Source organism: Bos taurus, chromosome 2, assembly GCF_002263795.3.
Source record: "Bos taurus isolate L1 Dominette 01449 registration number 42190680 breed Hereford chromosome 2, ARS-UCD2.0, whole genome shotgun sequence".
Taxonomy (NCBI): domain Eukaryota; kingdom Metazoa; phylum Chordata; class Mammalia; order Artiodactyla; family Bovidae; genus Bos; species Bos taurus.
The window spans coordinates 73,426,527-73,451,275 of record NC_037329.1 but is presented as its reverse complement, the minus strand read 5'-3'; the positions used below and the strand labels follow the sequence as shown (position 1 = coordinate 73,451,275).

The 24,749-nt window shown below is 41.8% G+C and overlaps 1 pseudogene; it reads right to left on the bottom strand.

Moving 5' to 3' along the window:
• Positions 1-9,643: 9,643 nt before the first annotated feature.
• Positions 9,644-24,749, bottom strand: LOC132343144 (large ribosomal subunit protein eL36-like; annotated as a pseudogene).

The window sequence follows — 24,749 nt, the reverse complement described above, 5'->3', positions numbered from 1 at the left end:
GTCTGTGTGCCGGCATCTCGTCCTGGGCTCTGAATATATCTCCACAATACCTGGAAGAGCTCATTAGCGCAGGATCCCATGAACTCAACAGAAGAATGAGTTACGAGCAGTTGAACCTTCACCATCACACAGAACCGCGTTCTGAGCATCAGCATATACAAACTAACTACATGGCAGGACCTTAGAATTAATTTTCAGGCTTTTCACCTGAGGAACCAGTGCAAACACAAAACTGAGCATCTCCTCCTGCCCTTTTACCGAGTCTTCGACACAAGGAAGCAGCTTCCTTTTGATCCGGACCCATATTATTTCTGGCTGGAAATTCACAGAAAATCTCTGTGAAGGTTGTAATATAAAATGTCAATTACATACCAAATATTCTATTTGTAATCATGTTAAGGGTTGTCTCCACCAGTATCTTCCTTCTGTCAGTTATGTGGCCCTGAGAAAGCTCTTCTGGAGCTTCTTCACCGCTTCGTGTTTGGTCCACATTCAATTCACTTGAGGGCATCTTGGAATAAGTTTCTGGGCCCTCAGGGACCACACAGCCGCTGGCCCGTGGGCAACACAAGTGCTAAACTCCGAAGCACGAGCAGCGCTAGAGCTGGCTGAGGCTCTGCGGTCGCTAGTCCCTTGGCTCTTGTTGTATGAACGAGCAAATAAGACCCAGAGAAGTCATGTATTCTATTTACATGAGTTGCAAAGAATAAAACTGAATCTCCTATAAAGAAGTGGGGAGGGGGGTATAATGGAATACTACTCTACCATAAGAAAGAGTGAAATAATGCCATCTGCAGCAACATAGATAGACTTAAAGATTATTATACTCAGTGAGAAAGACAAACACCATATGATATCACCACTTATACGTGGAATCTAAAATATAACATAAATGAACATACCTGCCAAACAGAAAGAGACTCACAGACATAGAAAACAGATGTCTGGTTGCCAAGGCAGAGAAGAGATGGATTAAGAGTTTGGGGTTAGCAGATGTAAACTATTATACAGAGAATGGATAAAAACAAGGTCCTACTGGATAACACAGGGAACTATATTCAATATCTTGTGATAAACCTTAATGGAAAAGAATAAGAAAATGGAAATTTATATTTAACTGAATCACCTTTCCATACAGCAGAAAATAACACAATATTATAAATCAATAAAATAAACTTTTTAAGTACCAAAACATTTAAAAAAAGAAAACACCATGAACCTCCTGAATCCTCAGCAACTCAAATGGGACAGACTTTGGGTATTAGACTCACCACAGAGACTCTGCCAGGAGTGGGGATCTCTTGATTCTGTTGTCCCCTCTCAGGCCCAGGCCTCCCTCTGTCCCCACCTTCTAAGTGTCCTTTTGCAGCCCTCCCTGGACATGGCTGACATATGTCTTGTGTAAGTGTCCACAGGCAGGGCCAGCTTCCTGAGGGTGTGACCTGAGTGTAGAAGGGCCCATGCTGGATTACTTTAAGATTTTTTTTTTTTTTTATGTAGACCATCTTAAAAGTCTTTATTGAATTTGTTACAATATTGCTTCTGTTTTATGTTTTGGTTTTTTGGCCACAAGGCGTATGGGATCCTAGCTCCCTAATGAGGGATCGAACCCACAACCCCTGCATTGGAACGCAAAGACTTAATCACTGGACCACCAGGGAAGTCCCTTCGCCTCCAGCCTCCATACTTGGTTTAATATTCTAACACCATCATCTTGAAAGTCTTAGTCATTTTGCATCCTGGAAACCCATTTTCATTTTGCTCTGGGCCCTGTAAATTATATAGCCAGTCCTATCCACAGTTCATACAATAAAATAGTCACCTTCAACTAGATAGCAAAGAATACAAAGCTTAAAACTCTCCCTCACATCTTGAGTGGGCAGAACACAGACTTATTCCAGAGCAACAGGGACCTCCCCCACAGCTGTCTCCCAACGGGGACAGAGCAAAGAGATCAGTAAGAATCACTGCTCAAAAGTGAGTCAGATATATGTCAGGAAAGCTGGGGAATCAGTGCCCTAAATCAATGGGGATCAAGACTATTTTTATGGAGATGTAGCAGATTATATCATAAAAAAATCCCAGGTGGTCAAAAACTACAAACTTCCAGTTGTAAGATAAATCCTAGGGATGTAATGTAAAGCCTGGTGATGACAGTTAACAATACTCTATTGTATATTTGAAAGTTGCCAAGAGAGTTGATCTTAAAAGTTCTCATCACAAGAAAAAAACAAATGTAACTATGTGTGGTGATAGGTATTAACTGAACTTATTATAATAATCATTTTGGAATATATACACTTATTAGATCATTATGTTGTATGCTCAAAAGTAATACAATGTTATATGTCAATTATATCTCAATTTTTTTAAATCTCAAAATTAAAAAAAAAAATCATTGCTGAGAAGCCCCTATCCCTGTGCTGGGAACTCAGGGAAACGACCCTCGTTCCTGACACCCAACCACCTATCTGCAGCTGATGCAACCTTGAGCTAATTAACTAACCTCTTCTCTTCAATTATAAAAGCAATAAATGCACATTATAGAAAAAGTGCAGAAAAACAAAAGGAAAGAGCACCTCTAACCTTATTATCTAAGTACCAGCGTTGTTAACACATTTGCCAGTCTTCTTTCTCTAAGTTTCACTCTTTCAGATATGTAAGAATGGCCCACCTTCTTCCCCTTCCCCCCAAAAAGAATTTGGGTAACCTTGGGAAGTTTCTACTGCTGGTTGCCTAGAAAGCAGATTGAAAGGGTGGAGAAATAGTAGATGACCTCAAGGGTGGTGAGAGAAGCTGGGTGTTGTCCAGACACCAAGGCTCTTGGGAGGGCTGCTCTCTCTGGATCGAGAGGGGGCCCCAGAGAAGGACCTAGACAGGCCACCCAGCCTGTGACAGATGGTCTCCACCCTAAGTGCATCCTGCTCACTGGTTGCTACCCCAACTCAGATGACCAGGAAGTGGAATGAAAACAGGGAAGGAGAAATCTTCTATTGTAGGAGAGATTGTCAGAGGTAAGCAAACATGGGCTGGCAGGTCAATCTTCAAACCACAGCCCTCCTAGATGAATAGAAAAGATGGCCATTTCTGAGGCCAGCATCTTTCCAGGACCAGAGGTGGAGCCTTCCATGAGGCTGGTGGGGGATGAGTTGGGAGATAGGAGGAAGGCACTGCAGGTCAGTCTCCAACTGACCCTGTGGGCTGATGGCATCTGGGAAATACCTGCAATATTAAGAGTGGATCAGAGTGTATGTAATGGTCTATGCTGTTTCTTCATGAAGCCTTATATCATAAATGATTTTCCACCTCATTATTAATCCTCATAAACTTTATAATTTTCCATTCCATGGATATACCACAATCAATTTGACAATGCAATGAACATCTTAGTAATTAAAGATTTTCCACATTTAGAATTATTTCCTTAGGCTATAATCCCAGGAGAAAAAATTAGATGAAAAGTATTGTACTTTTTAAAGTCACTCAATATACCAATTTCCAAATGACCCCAATTTGCAATTCACAGTTTTGGCTGAAAACTCTGTACAAAGGAGAAAATATGAATATAAGATGTCTGCCCTCTCTTGGCTACGCAGCGTCCAAAGCTGCTTGCCACCCAGGCTGTTGGCACATGGTCATCTTGGCTACAATTTTGGCACCCACATTCCTTTGTTCGTGTTAATTTTTCAAGCCTAGTTCTTTCCTGAGCCCAAGCTTGACTTGTCAGTCAATTCTGCGTGTTACTCGGTGGCCTTCCAAGGAATAACCTTTTCTGCTCAGGTTAGCAGGTGTCTAGTCCTGATGCTTCCAAGCAAGCGCCCTGACTAATAAACCACCTCGAGCAGACCTGTGCTGGTGCCCACACTGTGAGCCCTCGAGACAAAACAGACTTGCTCAGGGAGACAAATACAACCCCAGGGTAGTTGTGAGAAGGTAGATGGAGACCAGTAGACGTGTCCCGTCACCTCCTCCCACCTCTACTCCTCTGAGAGGGAATCCAGGATGATTACTGCTCCACTGGTGGCCAGGAGTTTGTCTTGCTGAGTGGCCCCCCACCAGCAGGGACCTCAAGGAGGCTGGGGAAGTGGGGAAAGAAAATAGAGAAGAGACCTGGCCAAAGACAGAGTCCAGCAGAGAGGATGCAGGAGAGAGATGCTGAATCTGGAAATCAATTACATCACGCTGAGTGGAGTGTCATGTAACCCCCAAACCGTTCTCCCCTTAAAGTCCTCTCTAAAACTCTAAGAAGTTTCTACCTCTCAGGGTCCTCTCTGCAACTAGCACCTTGAAACTGAGCCTTTATTGTTATTTATGCAGAGACAAGTCATCATTCAGCTCCTCTGCCTCCCAGACCTGGCCTTGTGGCCTCCACACTCCCAGGATATAAAACCACATTCAGTCATCTTTTCAAGTAAGAAGCCCACCTGTTCCTCAGGGGCCACAGTGCCCCCTTCATAAAGGCTGAAACAGCTGAGGAACTGCTCCTGCAGATCCAGAACATGGGGAAGTAGGGACTGGCATCATCTCTGTAACTAACAGGGAGACAGGAAGGGCAGGTCCTGCTGGCCTGTGGCTCTCCACTGCTGGCCCACACAGTGCTGTGTGTTACCCCCGCAGGGTTAGCTTGATTTCTTTGAATTAGCTGCCAATTTTTTGTAAGTTCTCTCTCTCTCTTTTTTAATTAAAATATAGTTGATTTGTTGCTGTTGTTTACTCTCTAAATCATGTCCAACTCTTTTGAGACCCCACGGACTGCAGCCTACCAGCCTATTCTGTCCATCAGATTTCCCAGGCAAGAATATTGGAGTGTGTTGCCATTTCTTTCTCCAGGGAGTCTTCCCAACCCTGGTGGCTCAACAGTAAGAATCTGCCTGCCCAGCAGGAAATGTGGGTTCAATCCCTGGTCAGGGAAGGATCAATATGTGTATACTATATACATTATATATTTTTTTAATTTTTTAGACTTTATTTTGTATTGTGTCATAGCTGTTAATATTGTGATAGTTTCAGGTGAACAGAGAAGGAACTCAACCATGCATATACATATATCCATTCTCCCCCAGACTCCCCTACCAACCAGGCTGCTACATAATATTGAGCAGAGTTCCATATTCATACACTAGGACCTTGTTGGTTATCCATTTTAAATACAGCAGTGTATACATGTCCATTCCAAACTCCCTAACATCCTTTCCCCCATTCTCCCTCCTACCCTGCAACAGTAAGATTTTTCTTTAAGTCTGTGAGTCTCTTTCTGTTTTGTAAATAATTTCACTTGTATCATTTCTTTTTAAATCCTGCATATCAGAGATGTCATATATTTTTCCTTCTCTGACTTACTTCACTCAGTGTGACATTCTCTAGGTCCATCCATGTTGCCACAAATGGCATTATTTAATTCTTTTTAATGGCTGAGTAATATTCCATTGTATATATGTACCACATTTTCTTTATCCATTCCTCTGTCGATGGATATTTAGGTTGCTTCCATGTCTTGGCTATTGTAAACAGTGCTTCAATGAATACTGGGGTGCATATATTCTCTCAGATAATGTTTTTCTCCAGATATATGCATAGCAGTGGGACTGCAGGATCTTGTGGTAGTTCTATTTTTAGTTTTTTAAGGAACCTCCATACTGTTCTCCATAGTTTAGTTCAGTTCAGTTCTGTCACTCAGTCGTGTCCGACTCTTTGCGACCCCATGAAGTGCAGCACGCCAGGCCTCCCTGTCCATCACCAACTCCCGGAGTTCACTCAGACTCACGTCCATCGGTGAGTCGGTGATGCCATCCAGTCATCTCATCTTCTGTCGTCCCCTTCTCCTCCTGCCCCCAATTCCTCCCAGCATCACAGTCTTTTCCAGTGAGTCAACTCTTCGCATGAGGTGGCCAAAGTACTAGAGTTTCAGTAGGAGCTACACCAATTTACATTCCCACCAACAGTGTAGGAAGGTTCCCTTCTCTCCACATTCTTTCCAGCATTTATTGTTTGTGAATTTTTTGATGATAGTCATTCTGGCTAATGAGAGGTGATATTTCATTGTAGTTTTTATTTCTTTATACATTTATATATATATGTGTATATATATACACACACACATATTCTTTTTCATATTTTTTTCAAAGGATATTGAGTACGGTTTCCTGTGTTGTACAGTTAAGACCTTATTGTTTATTCATTCTATATATAAGAGTTTGCATCTGCTAATCCCAAACTCCCAATCTTTCCCTCCACCACCCCACCCTCCCCTTGTAATCGCCAATATTTAAATTTTGGCTGCTGCTCTCAAGAATCAGGAGACCTGGAAGCTCTGGGCCCACATGTCTGCAGCAGCATAGGCCACCCAGAGACAGAGTGTGTGCACTGTAGCAGCCCGCAGACCTGTTCTCTCCTGTCTTTTCCACGACAGAGGGCCTGGGCCATCCCCAACTAACCTGCATGGGGCTGGGGTTAAATGGAAGGCAGACCCAGTGGAGGCACTACGCAAGGGCAGCCTCTTTCTGTTCTCACCTCTGTGATCCACTTTTTTCACTTACCCGTCATCACGAAAGCAGTTAGCAACAAAGGAAAAGCAATAGAACAGCAATCAGCTATCTTCTGATGGGAAATCTAACCATGACCAGAGGCTGAAGCACTGGGAAGCCAAACCTTGTTCGAACATCCTCTTACCTAACAGCGGCAAAGAGAGGTTCCCATAGCAACTGGAGCTCTGGCCTCAGTGGTGAGTTTTCTCTGCCTGATGCTAACTACTGTGTTCAGAAAGCAGGAAAAAAGACAAAGACAGTTGAGCAAAGGCCCACAAGCAGAAAAACTGCTTTTTCATGAGCTCTCTTCTGTAGTCAACTTCCCACTGATCAGAGTGGCCAGCTGCTTCTGAATCATGACCTCTAAATCTGGGAGTACGGAGGGCTCTCTGACCCCCAAACACAGGTCACTTTCTCTTCCTCCCTCGTGTTTTGCAACAGCCCTCCCTACACTGTCTTGTGTAGCCCCCACACTGTAAGCAATCACTAAGTCGATGAGCACTTAATTGAGCATCTACTATGTGAACAGAACAAATGTGGTCCCTTTTGCAGGCAAATCACAACAGCTGTGATGGCCACTCTGAGGGGAAAATGCTGGTGGCTATGAGTGAGCCTCATTCACAATGAAAGAGGCTGAAGTTCTCTGTGAGGAAGGACCATTTACCCTGAGACCAGAGGATGAACAGGAGGAAGCTGGGCTGTGAGCTTTCCCAAAAGCAGAGCAAGTAGAAAGGCACCAAGGTGCACAAAACGTAGGCTGCTGGGGGGAAGCTCAGTAAACAAGGGGGGACAGTGGCCAAGCTGAAGCTGGGGACAGAGTGGTAGGGCTGGCCTGCATGGGGCCTTAGAGCCTCAGCAATTATTTTATGTTAAATGCAATGGAAATGCAATTCAGGATTTCTAACAGAGCTGCGGTATGAAGAAAGATTAGAAAAGAGATCATGACAGGGTGATTTAAGTAGTGTCAGGCAAGGTGGAGGAAAGGAAGTGATTTGAGATAATTTTTTATGTAGACTTGACAAGCCTCTGTGATAGGGACAGGAGGCCAGGGAAGAGTATTCAAGCTCACTCCTAGAAATTAATTTTTCTAAGGTGTAAAATGGCTCTTAAATATATGAAAAGATGCTCAACCAGGCTCACAATAAAGGAAATACAAATTAAAACCACAAGGAGATTCTTTCCATGTCTGGGCAATTGTAAATAATGCCTCTATGAACATAGGGGTGCATGTGTCCTTTTGAATTAGAATTTGTCCAGGTATATTCCCAGAAGTGAAATTGTTGGGTCATATGGGAATTCTAGTTTTAGTGTTTTGAGGAAACTCCATACTGTTTTCTATAGCAGCTGCACCAATTTACATTCCCACCAATAGTGTACAAAGGTTCCCTTTTCTCCACATCCTTGCCAACATTTATTATTTGTAGACTTATTGAACCTAAGGGCCCATCAACAGATGAATGGATAAAGAGGATGTGGTACACATATACAATAGAACACTACTCCGCCATAAGAAGAATGAAATTTTGCAATTTGCAGCAACATGGATGGACTTGGAGGGTATTATGCTAAGTGAAATAAGTCAGAGACACAAAGATAAATATTATATGATATCACTTATATATGGGATCCAAAAAATACAACAAACTAGTGAATATAACAAAAAAGAAGCAGATTCAGAGATAGAAAGAACAAACTCAGTTGAGTTCAGTTCAGTCACTCAGTCGTTTCCGACTCTTTGCGAACCCATGAATTGCAACACGCCAGGCCTCCTTGTCCATCACCAACTCCTGGAGTTCACCCAAACTCATGTCCATCGAGTCAGTGATGCCATCCAGCCATCTCATCCTCTGTCGTCCCCTTCTCCTCCTGCCCCCAATCCCTCCCAGTATCAGAGTCTTTTCCAAGGAGTCAACTCTTCGCATGAGGTGGCCAAAGTATTGAGCATCAGTCCTTCCAAAGAACACCCAGGACTGATCTCTTTTAGAATGGACTGGTTGCATCTCCTTGCAGTCCAAGGGACTCTCAAGAGTCTTCTCCAACACCACAGTTCAAAAGCATCAATTCTTCAGCACTCAGCTTTCTTCACAGTCCAACTCTCACATCCATACATGACCACTGGAAAAACCAGAGCCTTGACTAGACGGACCTTTGTTGGCAAAGTAATGTCTCTGCTTTTCAATATGCTATCTAGGTTGGTCATAACTTTCCTCCAAGGAATAAGCATCTTTTAATTTCATGGCTACAATCACCATCTGCAATGATTTTGGAGCCCAAAAAAGTAAAGTCTGACACTGTTTCCACTGTTTCCCCATCTATTTCCCATGAAGTGATGGGACTGGGTGCCATGATCTTAGTTTTCTGAATGATGAGCTTTAAGCCAACTTTTTCACTCTCCACTTTCACTTTCATCAAGAGGCTTTTTAGTTCCTCTTCACTTTCTGCCATAAGGGTGGTGTCATCTGCATACCTGAGGTTATTGATATTTCTCCCAGCAATCTTGATTCCAGCTTGTGCTTCTTCCAGCCCAGCATTTCTCATGATGTACTCTGCATATAAGTTAAATAAGCAGGGTGACAATATACAGCCTTGATGTACTCCTTCTCCTATTTGGAACCAGTCTGTTGTTCCATGTCCAGTTCTAACTGTTGCTTCCTGACCTGCATATAGGTTTCTCAAGAGGCAGGTCAGGTGGTCTTGTATTCCATCTCTTTCAGAACTTTCCACAGTTTATTGTGATCCACACAGTCAAAGGCTTTGGCATAGTCAATAAAGCAGAAATAGATGTTTTTCTGGAACTCTCTTGATTTTCCGATGATCCAGCAGATGTTGGCAATTTGATCTCTGGTTCCTCTGCCTTTTCTAAAACCAGCTTGAACATCTGGAAGTTCACAGTTCACGTATTACTAAAGCCTGGCTTGGAGAATTTTGAGCATTACTTTACTAGCGTGTGAGATGAGTGCAACTAGTGGTTACCAATTGGGAGAGAGGAGAGACAATTTAGGGGTAGGGGAGAAGGAGGTACAAACTATCGGGTATAAGATAGGCTCAAGCATGTATTGTACAACACAGAGCCAATATTTTGTAGTAACTGTAAATGAAAAGTAACCTTTAACATTGAATAAAATTGTATAATTTTTATTAATTTTTATTGGAATATAGTTGCTTTACAACACTGTGTTAGTTTCTGCTATACATCAAAGTGAATCAGTTATACCTACACGTATACCCCATCTTTTTTAGATTTACTTCCCAATGAGGTCACCCCAGAGCGCTGAGTAGAGTTCCCAGTGCTATACAATAGGTTCTCATTAGTTATCTAGTTTATACATAGTAGTGAATATAAGTCAGTCTCAGTCTCCTAATCATCCCATCCTCTCAGTTTGTTCTCTACGTCTGTCTCTATTTCTGCTTTTCAAATAAGTTCTTGTCTACCATTTTTCTAGATTCTGCATATAAGCAATATTATACAATACTTGTTTTTCTCTTTCTGACTTATGTCACTCTGTATGACAATCTCAAGGTCCATCTGTGTCTCTGCAAATGGCACTATTTTGTTTCTTTTATGGCTGAGTGATATTCCATCATATATATGGACCACATCTTATTCATGCATTCTTCTGTTGATGGACATTTAGGTTGCTTCCATGTCCTGGCTATTATAAATAGTGCTGCAAGATAGGCTGGGTGAAAGACAGGCTCAAGGATGTATTGTACAATGTGGAGAAAATAGTCAACATTTTGTAGTAACTGTAAATGGAAAGTGACCTTTAAACAATGTATTAAAAGTTTTTCTTTTAATGTTAAACCCACAGGGAGATACCATTTATCACATACCAAATAAATGAAAATCTATAAACTTAACAAAACACACTGATGATAAGTATGGAGGAACAAAACGTCTCTTCCATGACTAGTTGTGGAACAATCCTTCCAGAGGGGAATTTGGCAAAATTACATATGCATTTCCCTTGTGTACCAGATACTCCACTTCTATCTCAAAGAAATGTCAACAAAAATGAAGAAGAAAAAAAGATCATTGCACAAAGCTATAATCATAGTACTACTGTAATAGCAAAAGACTGAAAAATCCAAATATCCATCATCAGGAAATCAGTTGGATCAACTATGAGACATTGAAGTACTCTGCAGCTGGAAAAAGGAATAAGAACTATCTCTAAACTGATATGGGGTCATCTTAAGGGTTTAACTATGCAGGGAGGGAGGAAAGATCAAAGTACATAAGAGATAAATAGTATGCTATATTTTGCAGAAGACTAAGTGGAAGATTCATTTGTTTGCATCTGCTTATATTTTCAAAAAGAAACATGGAAGCACAAGCAAGCAAAGAAAAATAAATGTACTGGACATCAACCAAACGACAAATATTGTATACCAATGCACGTATGTAGAATCCGAAAAAACTGGTATAGAGAATCTTATTTACAAAGCAGAAATAGACACAGACATAGAGAACAAACCTATGGATACCAAAGAGAAAAGGCGTGGGATGGGAGGAGTTGGGAGATTGGGACTGACACATATACATTATTGATACTACATATAAAATAGATAACTAATGAGAAACTACTTATAGCACAGGGAACACCACTCTGTGATGACCTAAATGGGAAGGAAATCCTAAAAAAACAAGATATATATATGTATACATATAGCTGGTTCATTTTGCCTACAGCAGAAACTAACACCACACTGTAAAGCAACTATACTCCAACTAAAAAATTTTTTAAAACACAGCACCAGGGAAGTGAAAAGACAGACAACAGAATGGAAGATAATTATTAACAAATCATGTATCGGATAAGAGACTTGTATCTAAAATATATGTGTTTAGTCGTTTGTCACGTCTGACTCTTTGCAACCCCATGAACTGTAGCCCGACAGGCTCCTCGGTCCATGGAATTCTCCAGGCAAGAATACTGGAGTGGGTTGTCATTTCCTTTTCCAGGGGATCTTCCCAACCCAGGGATCAAAACTGCGTCTCCCGTGTCTCCTGTGTCTCTGGATTGCAGGCAGATTCTTTACCCACTGAGCCCCCTGGGAAGTCCAGAATTTATAAAGAAACTCTTATAATTCAACAATTAAAAGACAAATAGACTTGAATAGACAAAAGACTTGAATAGACATTTTTCCAAGAAGAGACACAATTGGTCAAAAAGTTATGGAAAGATGCTCAGCATCATTAGTCATCAGGGAAATGCAAATCAAAACTACAGTGAGAGAAAAAAAAAAAAAAAAAAACTACAGTGAGATGCCAGTTTCTACCCCTGGGATGGCTATCATCAAAAAGTCAGATAGAAGCCAGTAGGAGCCTGAAACGTCCTGTAGCTGCTGAAGATTCTTCAATCACTGTGTCAAGCGACAGAGACGTTTCTCTTTTTCCATATGATGAAGATCAGGGATCTAAACTTATCCAAAAAGCTAGAGAGGCACCATTTGTCCCATTGGAATGATGTGTTTTGCAGCAATTGTTACATATGTATTATATAAATTGAAGAGCAAAGCAAATACTAACGTGTCTGTTCATCTGATCCACATGCATGTAGCGGTCACAGACTTTGTTGTGGGAACAATGACTTTCGATATGGAATATTCCCTGTATAGAAAATTCTGGGCAAAACTTAAACCTCCAAAGAGGAGATATTGCCTTGGTCTTGTTGGTGGTGCTTGCTTTAGCTAGACATCTCATATAGAGGTGATACGTCTATGTTGAAAATACATTGTGTGGGTCAGACAAGAACATGGAAATTTGAATACTGTCTTCCTTTCTTGCAGGCTTGTACTGGGTACAAAGGCAGGCCATTCCTGAGGATGCCACTCCAGAAGAGAGTGGTGATGAGGGTAAGAAGACCCTGATAAGCGAATCTCATTGTGTTCCTCAAACAAACAAATTGCCTGTAAGGAACAGTTCTCTGACTCTGATGAGGAGGGAGAAGGCGGTTGCAAGAACTCTTCCAACTTCAAAAAAGGGGAGAATCAAAACAGAAGATGAGAAGGATAAAGACCAAGAAGAGAAAAAAGAAGTCACAGAAGGGGAGAAAACCAAGGAGAAGCAAGAAGCCAAAGGAGGAGGTCAAGGTGGCCTTAACAGACTTCTCCAGTTCTGGCTTCTTACCAAGTCCTCCACCTTTATCTTTCAATCCCTAAAATTTGATATTTTTTATTTTTCTGTGCATTTATATAAAATATATTAAATATAATACCACACATCTTGGATGGTGTGTGGTTCGGTGGTTCTTGGTTGTGCAGAGAATTAGTTGTGCCCCATCTTCACAGCTAGATTTTCAAAACTTTCAGCATAGGCAACCCTACACAGCCTTCCAGTTCTGTCATCCAAGAAATGATGACTGCTCTACTTACCTGCGATAGGTATCATTTACTGAGCCCTTATTACGTGCCTAACACTGTGCTAAGAGCTTTACATATTTCATTTTATCCTTATGTGATTTTGTAAGGTAAACATTATCTGTATAGTATATGCCATAATAAACCAGTGATCACTAACACCCTGTACAGTGCTTACAATGTGCTAAGCCACTGTTCAATAGAAATATTATGTGAGCCACATATATAATTTAAAATTTCTAATTGCCACATCAAAAAATTCTAAATGGTAAAAATTGTTTTTTTAATTTTTATTTTATATTGGAGTATAGTTGATTTACAACGTTATGTTAGTATCAGGTATACAGATGCTGCTGCTAAGTTGCTTCAGTCGTGGCTGACTCTGTGCAACCCCATAGACGGCAGCCCACCAAGCTCCCCCATCCTTGGGATTCTCCAGGCAATAACACTGGAGTGGATTGCCTTTCCTTCTCCAATGCATGAAAGTGAAAAGTGAAAGTGAAGTTGCTCAGTCATGTCCAACTCCTAGCGACCCCATGGACTGCAGCCCACCAGGCTCCTCCATCCATGGGATTTTCCAGGCAAGAGTGCTGGAGTGGGTTGCCATTGCCTTCTCCAGGTATACAGTAATGTGATTCAATTATACATACAGATGTATCTATTCTTTATTCTTTTCCCACATAGGTTATTACAGAATATTGAGTAGAATTCCCTATGCTATTCAGTAGGACCTTGTTGACATTGATATCTATTGATATTATTTATTTTATATATAGTAGTGTGTATATGGGCTTCCCTGGTGGCTCAGATGGTAAAGTATCTGCCTGCAATGCAGGACACTCGGGTTCGATCCCCTGATCAGGAAGTTCCTCTGGAGAAGGGAATGACTACCCATCCCACTGTTCTTGCCTGGAGAATTCCATGGACAGAGGAATCTGGCGGGCTACAACACATGGGGTGGCAAAAAGTCAGACACGACTGAGCGACTAACACTTTCACTTTTCAGTGTGTGAAGTGAAGTGAAGTCGCTCAGTGGTGTCCGACTCTTAGCGACCCCATGGACTGTAGCCCACCAGGCTCCTCCATCCATGGAATTTTCTAGGCAAGAATACTGGAGTGGGTTGCCATTTCCTTCTTCAGGGTATCTTCCCAACCCGGGGATCGAACCTGGGTCTCCCACGTTGCAGACAGATGCTTTACCAGATGTTGACATTTATTTTAAAAGATTTTATTTAAAAAATCCTAAGGGCAAGGAAAAAAACATAAAAAATATATTAAACCATATTCAGCAGACTTAATATTAATAACATCATTGGAATCAATATTGTGAAACTGTTACAGAGAGAGAAATGGATAGAGACACAGACAGTAGGACAAGGGATATAAGAAACTATGATTATATCATCCGGCACAAAAAAGTTTAGAGTAAGAGAGAAGAGATACAAGCAGAAATTTCAAAGACTTAAAACCTGATAATCTATAAACTGAATTGGAAATATAAAAATAAACTTATGCATTATTTTTCCATTTTAAAAGCATGTCTTGGATAAACAAGGTCCTTCCTACTGTACAACATGGGGAGTATATTCAATATTCTGTAATAAACCATAAGGGAAAAGAATATGAAAAAGAACACACATATGTATAACTGAGTCACTCTGCTGTACACCAGAACTAACACAACACTGTGAATCAACTATATGCCAATAATAAATACGTAAATGTTTTTTAAAATATGTCCTAGCAGTGTCTACTCAAAAGGTCCAACAGCAGTGATAAGCAGGAGCAGCCAGCACTCCTCCTGCCCACACTGGGTCTTTAAACACCATTTCTCATTAACAGGAGACCAGATACCCTGGAGACTGAATAATGAGTCTGGAGTATCTTAGGTTTGAATGTATAAAGCATTCAAACACTCCTAACTGCATCAAAATGTTACAGAAATTATTCTACTTAAGTTCACAAAGAGGCAAAATACACCCACTGTCAAGTCAGGACAGTGGTTACTTGAGGAGTAGGCAGAGTACTGACTGAGGATGGACCAGAGCATCTGGGGTCAAGGGGTCAAATTTCTGATACCTTAATCTGGAGGTGGTCACACAGCTGTATGTATGTGTGTGTGTGTATATATATATATATACACATTTTACTTATTTTTTTTTCAATTGTGGCGAAAAATGCATAGCATAAAATCAGTCATTTTAACCATTACTCTTTGTTGACAAGAGTCCATATAGTCAAAGCTGTTGATTTTTCCAGTAGTCGTGTACAGATATAAGAGTTGGACCATAAAGAAGGCTGAACACTGAAGAACTGATGCTTTTGAATTGTGGTGCTGGGGAGGACTCTTGGAGAAGGCTCAAAATTCTACAAGCCAGGCTTCAACAGTACGTGAATTGTGAAATTCTAGATGTTCAAGCTGGATTTAGAAAAGGCAGAGGAACCAGATATCAAATTGCCAACATCCAGTGCATCATCGAAAAAGCAAGAGAGTTCCAGAAAAACATCTACTTCTGCTTTATTGATTATGCCAAAGACTTTCACTGTGTGGATCACAACAAATTGTGGAAAATTCCAAAAGAGATGGGAATACCAGACCATCTTACCTGCCTCCTTAGAAATCTGTATGCAGGTCAAGAAGCAACAGTTAGAACTGGACATGGAACAACAGACTGGTTCCAAATCAGGAAAGGAATACATCAAGGCTTTATATTGTTGCTTATTTAACTTATATGCAGAGCATATTATGCAAAATGCCCACCTGGATGAAGCACAAGCTGGAATCAAGATGGCTGGGAGAAATATCAGTAACCTCAGATACCCAGAGGACACCATCCTAATGGCAGAAAGTGAAGAACTAAAGAGCCTCTTGGTGAAAGAGAAAAGTGAAAAAGTTGGCTTAAAGCTCAACATTCAGAAAACTAAGATCATGGCATCCAGTCCTATCACTTCATGGCAAATAGATGGGGAAACAATGGAAACAGTGACAGACTTTATTTTCTTGGGCTCCAGAATGACTGCAGATGGTGACTGCAGCCATGAAATTAAAAGACACTTGCTCCTTGGAAGAAAAGCCATGAGCAACCAAAATAGCATGTTAAAAAGCAGAGACATTACTTTGCCAACAAAGGTCTGTCTAGTCAAAGCTTTGGTTTTTTTCCAGTAGTCATGTATGGATGTGAGAGTCGGATATAAAGAAAGCTGAGCACTGAAGAATTGACGTTTTTGAACTGTGGTGTTGGAGAAGACTCTTGAGAGTCCCCTGGACTGCAAGGAGATCCAACCAGTCCATCCTAAACGAAATCAGTCCGGAATATTTGTTGAAAGGACTGATGCTGAAGCTGAAACTCCAATACTTTGGTCACCTGACTCATTGAAAAAGACCCTGATGCTGGGAAAGATTGAAGGCAGGAGGAGAACGGGATGACAGAAGATGAGATGGTTGGATGGCATCACCGACTCAAGGACATGAGTTTGAGCAATCTCCAGGAATTGGTGATGGACAGGGAGGCCTGGAGTGCTGCAGTCCGTGGGGTCACAAAGAGTCAAACACGACTGAGCAACTGAACTGAACTGAACTAGACAGCAAGAAGATCAAACCAGTCAATCCTAAAGGAAATCAACTCTACATATTCATTGGAAGGACTGATTCTGAAGCTAAAGCTCTAAAACTTCAGTCACCTGATGCAAACAGCCGACTCACTGGAAAAGACCCTGATGCTGGGAAAGACTGACCGCAGGAGGAGAAGGAGATGAGAGAGGATGAGACGGTTGGATGACATCACTGATTCAATGGACATGAGTTTGAGGAAATTCCAGGAGATAGTGAAGGACAGGGAAACCTGGTGTGCTGCAATCCATGAGGTTGCAAAGAGTCAGACACAACTGACCAACTAAACGACAAAGTATACAGTTCAGGAGCGTTAAGGGCATTCACATTGCTATGCAATCCATCTCCAGAACTTTTTCGTCTTGCAAAACTGAAACTCTGTGTTTATCAAACACTAACTTCCCATGCCGCCTTTTCCCAGCCCTGGCATCCACCCTTCTATTTTCTGTCTCTATCTGTTTGACTACTCTAGGGACCTCATATAAGAGGAATCTTACATATTCGGTATTTGTCTTTTCCTGATTGGCTCATTTCACTCAACATAATGACCTCAATATCCATCCATTCTGTAGGATGTGTCAGAATTCCATTCCTTTTTAATGCTGAATAAAACACCTGGAGTAACAGGCAAATTTGGCCTTGGAATACGGAATGAAGCAGGGCAAAGACTAATCGAGTTTTGCCAAGAAACTGCACTGGTCATAGCAAACACCCTCTTCCAACAACACAAGAGAAGACTCTACATATGGACCTCACCAGATGGTCAACACCGAAATCAGATTGATTATATTCTTTGCAGCCAAAGATGGAGAAGCTCTATACAGTCAGCAAAAGCAAGACCAGGAGCTGACTGTGGCTCAGATCATGAACTCCTTATTACCAAATTCAGACTTAAATTGAAGAAAGTAGGGAAAACCACTAGACCATTCAAGTATGACCTAAATCAAATCCCTTATGACTATACAGTGGGGGTGAGAAATAGATTTAAGGGCCTAAATTTGATAGAAAGAGTGCCTGATGAACTATGGAAGGAGGTTCATGACATTGTACAGGAGACAGGGATCAAGACCATCCCCATGGAAAAGAAATGCAAAAAAGAAAAACGGCTGTCTGGGAAGGCCTTACAAATAGCTGTGAAAAGAAGAGAAGTGAAAAGAAAAGGAGAAAAGGAAAGATATAAGCATCTGAATGCAGAGTTCCAAAGAACAGCAAGAAGAGATAAGAAAGCCTTCCTCAGCGATCAATGCCAAGAAATAGAGGAAAACAACAGAATGGGAAAGACTAGAGATCTCTTCAAGAAAATTAGAGCTACCAAGGGAACATTTCATACAAAGATGGGCTCGATAAAGGACAGAAATGGTATGGACCTAACAGAAGCAGAAGATATTATGAAGAGGTGGCAAGAATATACAGAAGAACTGTACAAAAAAGATCTTCACGACCCAGATAATCACGATGGTGTGATCACTCACCTAGAGCCAGACATCCTGGAATGTGAAGTCAAGTGGGCCTTAGAAAGCATCACTACGAACAAAGCTAGTGGAGGTGATGGAATTCCAGTTGAGCTATTCGAAATCCTGAAAGATGATGCTGTGAAAGTGCTACACTCAATATGCCAGCAAATTTGGAAAAGTCAGCAGTGGCCACAGGACTGGAAAAGGTCACTTTTCATTCCAATCCCAAAGAAAGGCAATGCCAAAGAATGCTCAAACTACCACACAATTGCACTCATCTCACATGCTAGTAAAGTAATGCTCAAAATTCTCCAAGCCAGGCTTCAGCAATACGTGAACCGTGAACTTCCTGATGTTCAAGCTGGATTTAGAAAAGGCAGAGGAACCAGAGATCAAATTGCCAACATCTGATGGATCATGGAAAAAGCAAGAGAGTTCCAGAAAAACATCTACTTCTGCTTTCTTGACTATGCCAGAGCCTTTGACTGTGTGGATCACAATAAACTGTGGAAAATTCTGAAAGAGATGGGAATACCAGACCACCTGACCTGCCTCTTGAGAAATCTGTATGCAGGTCAGGAAGCAAGAGTTAGAACTGGACATGGAACAACAGACTGGTTGTTGTTCCAACAACCAGTTCCAACAGACTGGTTCCTGGTTCCAAATAGGAAAAGGAGTACGTCAAGGCTGTATATTGTCATTATGCTTATTTAACTTATATGCAGAGTACATCATGAGAAATGCTGGGCTGGAAGAAACACAAGCTGGAATCAAGATTGCTGGGAGAAATACCAATAACCTCAGATATGCAGATGACACCACCCTTATGGTACAAAGTGAAAAGGAACTAAAAAGCCTCTTGATGAAAGTGAAAGTGGAGAGTGAAAAAGTTGGCTTAAAGCTCAACATTCAGAAAACGAAGATCATGGCATCTGGTCCCATCACTTCATGGGAAATAGATGGGGAAACAGTGGAAACAGTGTCAGACTTTACTTTTTTGGGCTCCAAAATCACTGCAGATGGTGACTGCAGCCATGAAATTAAAAGACGCTTACTCCTTGGAAGGAAAGTTATGACCAAACTAGATAGCATATTCAAAAGCAGAGACATCACTTTGCCAACAAAGGTTCATCTAGTCAAGGCTATGGTTTTTCCAGTGGTCATGTATGGATGTGAGAGTTGGACTGTGAAGAAGGCTGAGTGCCGAAGAATTGATGCTTTTGAACTGTGGTGCTGGAGAAGACTCTTGAGAGTCCCTTGGACTGCGAGGAGATCCAACCAGTCCATTCTGAAGGAGATCAGACCTGGGATTTCTTTGGAGGGAATGATGCTAAAGCTGAAACTCCAGTACTTTGGCCACCTCATGCGAAGAGTTGACTCATTGGAAAAGACTCTGATGCTGGGAGGGAATGGGGGCAGGAGGAGAAGGGGAGGACAGAGGACGAGATGGCTGGATGGCATCACTGACTCAATGGACATGAGTCTGAGTGAACTCTAGGAGTTTGTGATGGACAGGGAGGCCTGGCGTGCTGCGATTCATAGGGTCGCAGAGTTGGACATGACTGAGCGACTGAACTGAACTGAACTGAATATTCCATTGGAGGTACATACAGTACTTTTTTTTATCCATTCACCCACCCATGGACACTGGAGTTTCTTCCACCTCTTGGCTATTGTGAATATGCTGCTATGAACTTAGGTGTGCAAATATCCCTTGGAGATCCTACTTTCAATTTTTTTGGATATGTACCCAGAAGTGGAATTGCTAAATATAATGATTCTATTTTTAATTTTTTGAGGAATACGCTTACATTTTTTCTTACCCTATCCCTATGCTTACATTTTTATCTAGCTGTGTACTTGAGATTTGTGCAGTATATAGAACATATGCTACTCATTGATCAGTAAGAATCAAAATGGTGTTTTTCTTTCTGGCTTACTTCACTCTGTATAATAGGCTCCAGTTTCATCCACCTCATTAGAACTGATTCAAATGTATTCTTTTTAATGGCTGAGTAATACTCCATTGTGGATGACCCAGAGGGATAGTATGAGGAGGGAGGTGGGAGGGGGGTTCAGGATTGGGAACACATGTACACCCATGGTGGATTCATGTTGATGTATGGCAAAACCAATACAATATTGTAAAGTAAAAAAAAAGAAATTAAAAAAAAAGAAAATGGTATGACCACTTAAGAAAATAAATTAATAAAGTTAAATATACACCTATCACATGACTCAGCAATTTCATTTGTAGATTTTTATCCAAGAGAAATAAAAACATATCCACACATGGGAATTCCCTGGTGGTCTAGTTGTTAGGACTCCAAGCTTCCAATGCCAGGAGCCTGGATTCAATCCCTGGTTGGGGAACTAAGATTCTGTGTGCAGCACAGCCAAAAAAAAACACATGGCCACACAGAGACCTGTATGGGAATGTTTACAGCAGCTCTCTTCATAATACCCAAACATCCAATCACTGGTGAATGGATACATTGTGGTACATACATACAAAGTAGTCTACTCAGCAACAGGAAAGGAAAAACTACTGATCTGCAAAAACCATACATGAATCTCAAAAGTATTATACTAAGTGAAAGAAGTCAGACACAAAAGCTACATACTATACATTTCTATGAATGTATATGGTGACTATACATGGTGACAAAGCAGATTAGTGGTTGCCAGAAGCCAGGGTTCAGGAAGAGGGCTGACAGTAAGGAGATACAGGAGACCTTTTGGGATTGGCAGAATTGTCCTACATTTTGATAGTGGTGGTGATTACATGATGATAGTCAAACCTCAACAAAATTGTATGCTTAAAACTGGTGAATTTTTTTAATTTAAATTGTACCTCTGCATCAGAATTTAATACATTGTAAATCGACTATACTTGTTTAACATAGATAAATAAGTAAAAATAAGAGCAGTTCATAACGAGAGAGTTAAAGTTTACAGCCCTTTAAGGAGGAAATGAACATTCTCATGCTTTCCTTAAGCTTTGTGCAACGATGCATCTTGCCTAAGAACGGGCCTTCATTTCGGTTGGGAACTAATAATCACACTGCACAATGTTTTACTCACGGATTTGCTTTTCTTAGGCTCTACGTTAATGATTATAATTGTAACAAATCATGCCTCGGAACCTGTTTCTCAAGACCTTGTACCCCTGATTACACAGCAACAGTATATCTTGCCCAGAGACATCGCCCAGGACCCGTTCTCCCTGGCTGATCTTATGCCAAAGTTATCTTATGATGGATGCCTTGGGAAAGGATCTGGTGGAACTCTTAGAACCTTGAGGTATTCCTTTTATCTATTCTCAGCAGCCAGATGAGAAGTATATAAGGCCCCGCTTAAACTAGTGAGGTGGGTACTCTCCTACCCGCTTCTGATGTCTGTCAGAAGCTTTTTCTGTCACTTTCACTTTAAATAAAATCTACACAAAGCACTGAGTGACTGAGACTGTCTTTGGTCCCAGAGTTAAATCTTCTTCGGAGACCACAAATACGGCAGCACTGTTCACCATTCACCACTAAGCTATCAGTAGCTTTAGTATAGCTTCTGGGAGCTGTTCTATATATTTCCAATAAATTCTTTTTTTAAGATTTTTAACTGAAGTTACATTCATTTATCACATTATATGCTTCATGTTTAAAATATTATTTCTACTTCTGTATATCCTATAGTGGGATCACCACCAAAAATTTAGTTTCCATCCATCCTCACTCCCAATCACAACTCTGTTCTCTTTATCTATGTGTTTGTTTTTGTTTGGTGTGGTTTTTTCACTTATTTGACAGTTTTTGTTTGCTTATTAGTTTTTTATATTATATATATGAATGAAATCATATTCTATTTGTTATCATTCTTGTAGCTAAAGACTTCTAGCTAATTCTTAGTTATTACTAGATGCCCAGCTGGCAGGATATAACCAGGAAGAAAGCCACCACAAAATCTCAAAGATGTCCATAATCTTAAAACAAAATGTATGCAGATTTTACTCATCAGCTTCCCAACAAATGGGAGCTAAGATAGCTCCAAGTTGTCCAATATAAATAAGTAGTCTGGGGATTTCCCTGGTGGTCTAGTGGCTAAGACTCTGCTCTCCCAATGCAGGGGGCCTGGGCTCCATCCTTGGTCAGGGAACTAGATTGCATATGCCACAACTAAGATTCTGCATGCTGCAACTAAGATCCAACACAGCCAAATAAATAACTTAAAAAAAAAAAGTCTGAGATACAATATGAAGAAAAGATATAAAATATTTCATTAGTAATTTTTGTTTTGATTTTCACCTGAAATACTTTTTATATATTAGGTTAATAAAACATTAAAAGTAAAAGTAAACAAATAAGCAACCTGATTTTTATCTGTCAAGCCTCACCCCCATTTATCTCTCCAAGTCTCTCCCGATACATATGAATGACTTCTTCCCAGTGTCTGAGGCCTGGGCTACAGCTGACTCCATCTAGACACTTAAATGACCACATCGCCTAACTGGGATCTGCCACCCATCTTTTTTAAGGATATAAGATTCTTCAGTTCTTCTCTTAGGTCTCCTCTGTAGCCCTTTCCCATCCAGCTTCCTACAGAGGCAAGAGCTTGCTACAACTGCAGTATAATGAGAGGCTGAGAAGAGAGAAAGAGGCAAGAAATTGGGGTCCCAATGGGCCAGGCTCTAGAGTATCAGACTCTATTCTCTGTGTTTATGGAAACGTTTTTGACACCTGAGGGGCTAGCATCCTACTTTATCTATTCTCCAAAAACACTCCACACTTTGCTGAGATAAAATTTGAATGATGTACTTAATGAAAGTGAAAGTTGCTCAGTCGTGTCAGACTCTCTGTGACCCCACAGTCTGTAGGCCCCATCAGGCTCCTCTGTCCATGGAATTCTCCAGGCAAGAAAACTGGAGTGAGTAGCCATCCCCTTCTCCAGGGGATCTTTCCAACCCAGGGATCGAAATCAGGTCTCCCACATTGCAGGCAGATTCTTTAATGTCTGAGCACACCAGGGAAGCCCAGAGGTACTTCATGTATTCCGTCAATTTAAAGTATCTGTTGAGCCTCTTTTACATGCCAGGCACTAGTGCAAAAGGCTGGCATTCAGTGATGAGCAAGACACCAGTCTGCCGACAAGGCAGTCAGATGGAGGTGGTGATGCAGTCCAGCAGGAGTGAGTACAGTGCAATCTCAGCATCATAGGAGCCGTGTGTACACAGTGCCATTTACAGAGCCCTGATGCTGGGGGCAGGGCCTGCAAGTGAGCCTGCTCAAGGATCCTTCAAGCTTGAACCACTTAGCTGGCTGGGGTCTCAGTTCATCCTCTGCTCAGCCCCACACCTCAAGACGGCCTTCCTGGATGCTTTCATCACTGATATGCAGGAATTTTCATTACCCACCTGAAGTCACTCAGTATCTTAACTTCTTCTTTTCCACATTTCAAGAGTAGAATTCTCTGCTTTTGCAGTTTCTCAGCCTTGGCACTGTTAACATGTAGGATTGTTTTTTCTTGATTGCAAAGGCTGTCCTGTGCCTCGTAAGGAAGCTTAGCAGCATCCCTGGCTTCCACCCACTAGATGCCAGAGGCACTTCCTTCCCACTGTTGTGATAACCAAAACTGTTTTCAGACACTGCCCAGAACCCCTGGGCCCCCAGCTGAAAAATCACTGCTCTTTGCTGTTCACAGATTTGAAGAGCTCTGGAGGCCTCTGAATGTGCCCCCTTTGAGTGTAGAGGTCTGCTTCTCACCAGAGTCATCAGTAGAGCCTTTGGTGAACTCCAACCCACTATGGCCGAGCTCCAAGTAGCCCAGAAAGCAGTGCTCAGAGATATGCAGGGAGGCTGCTCGAGGAGGAAGACTCTGTTGTCAGAGTCTCCCATGCAGCCCGAGGAGCGTCTGCTCAATCCATCAGGACACCAGCAGCCATGGAGTGCATTAGAGCAGGCAAGGGACCAGAATCAGACTTGAGGATGATACTGGGGCCAAAGAATACTTGGCAGATTAGAGCAATGATAGTTTGGAAGCAGTGGACCAGCAGGCTTTTGGGACCGGCCTGGCAACAAGTGATGGCATTCTGATGGGGTAAAGTGGTGGAGTTGACTGGAGATCTACTGGGAACAGGTGGAGAGTGGAGAGGCCAGGGGAGAAGGGGCCTCAAGGCTGAGGCACTGGGGGTACTGGCAGGGCTGGCGCTAGTCAGCTGAGCAGGGTCTGAGCCATGGCCTGGCAAGGGGCCGGTCATGTGGGCCTCTGTGCTCCATGCTTGTTTCTTCCTCTAGAAATGGAGATGAGATGAAACATCATGTGTACCCCCTATACACAGAGCCTGGCAGGCACTGGTGCATCTCCACACAGGGTCCCTGACAAAGACAGGGAAACCATGTGAGCAAACTGGGGAGTATATGGCAAGATCAGCTTTGGTTGTTTGTTAAGGTCTAATCTGCATACAATAAAATTCATCCCCTTTTTTTTCTGAAAAGGTAGGGCTTAGTCCTTGGCTGCCTCTTTCTGCATGGGGGCCATGAAATTGCTCAGCTCGTCTCTTTCCCTCTCTGCAGGGATGTGTTCTCATCCTTTTCTTGGTGGACTTGACAGCCTACTTGTCCTTGGAGGGCTTGAGCAGCTCCATGGCCCTCCGCTTCTAAGGGGTCACACACCCCCAGATCGTGTCCCACACGAATTTAATGCGCCTGGGGGAGCACCCATGGTAGCAGCTGTGCTCAGCTTGCTCACGTTCCTGTCCACTTTGTGACCCTAGTTGAGGCCCATAGCCATAGGGTAGCACAGAGGCAT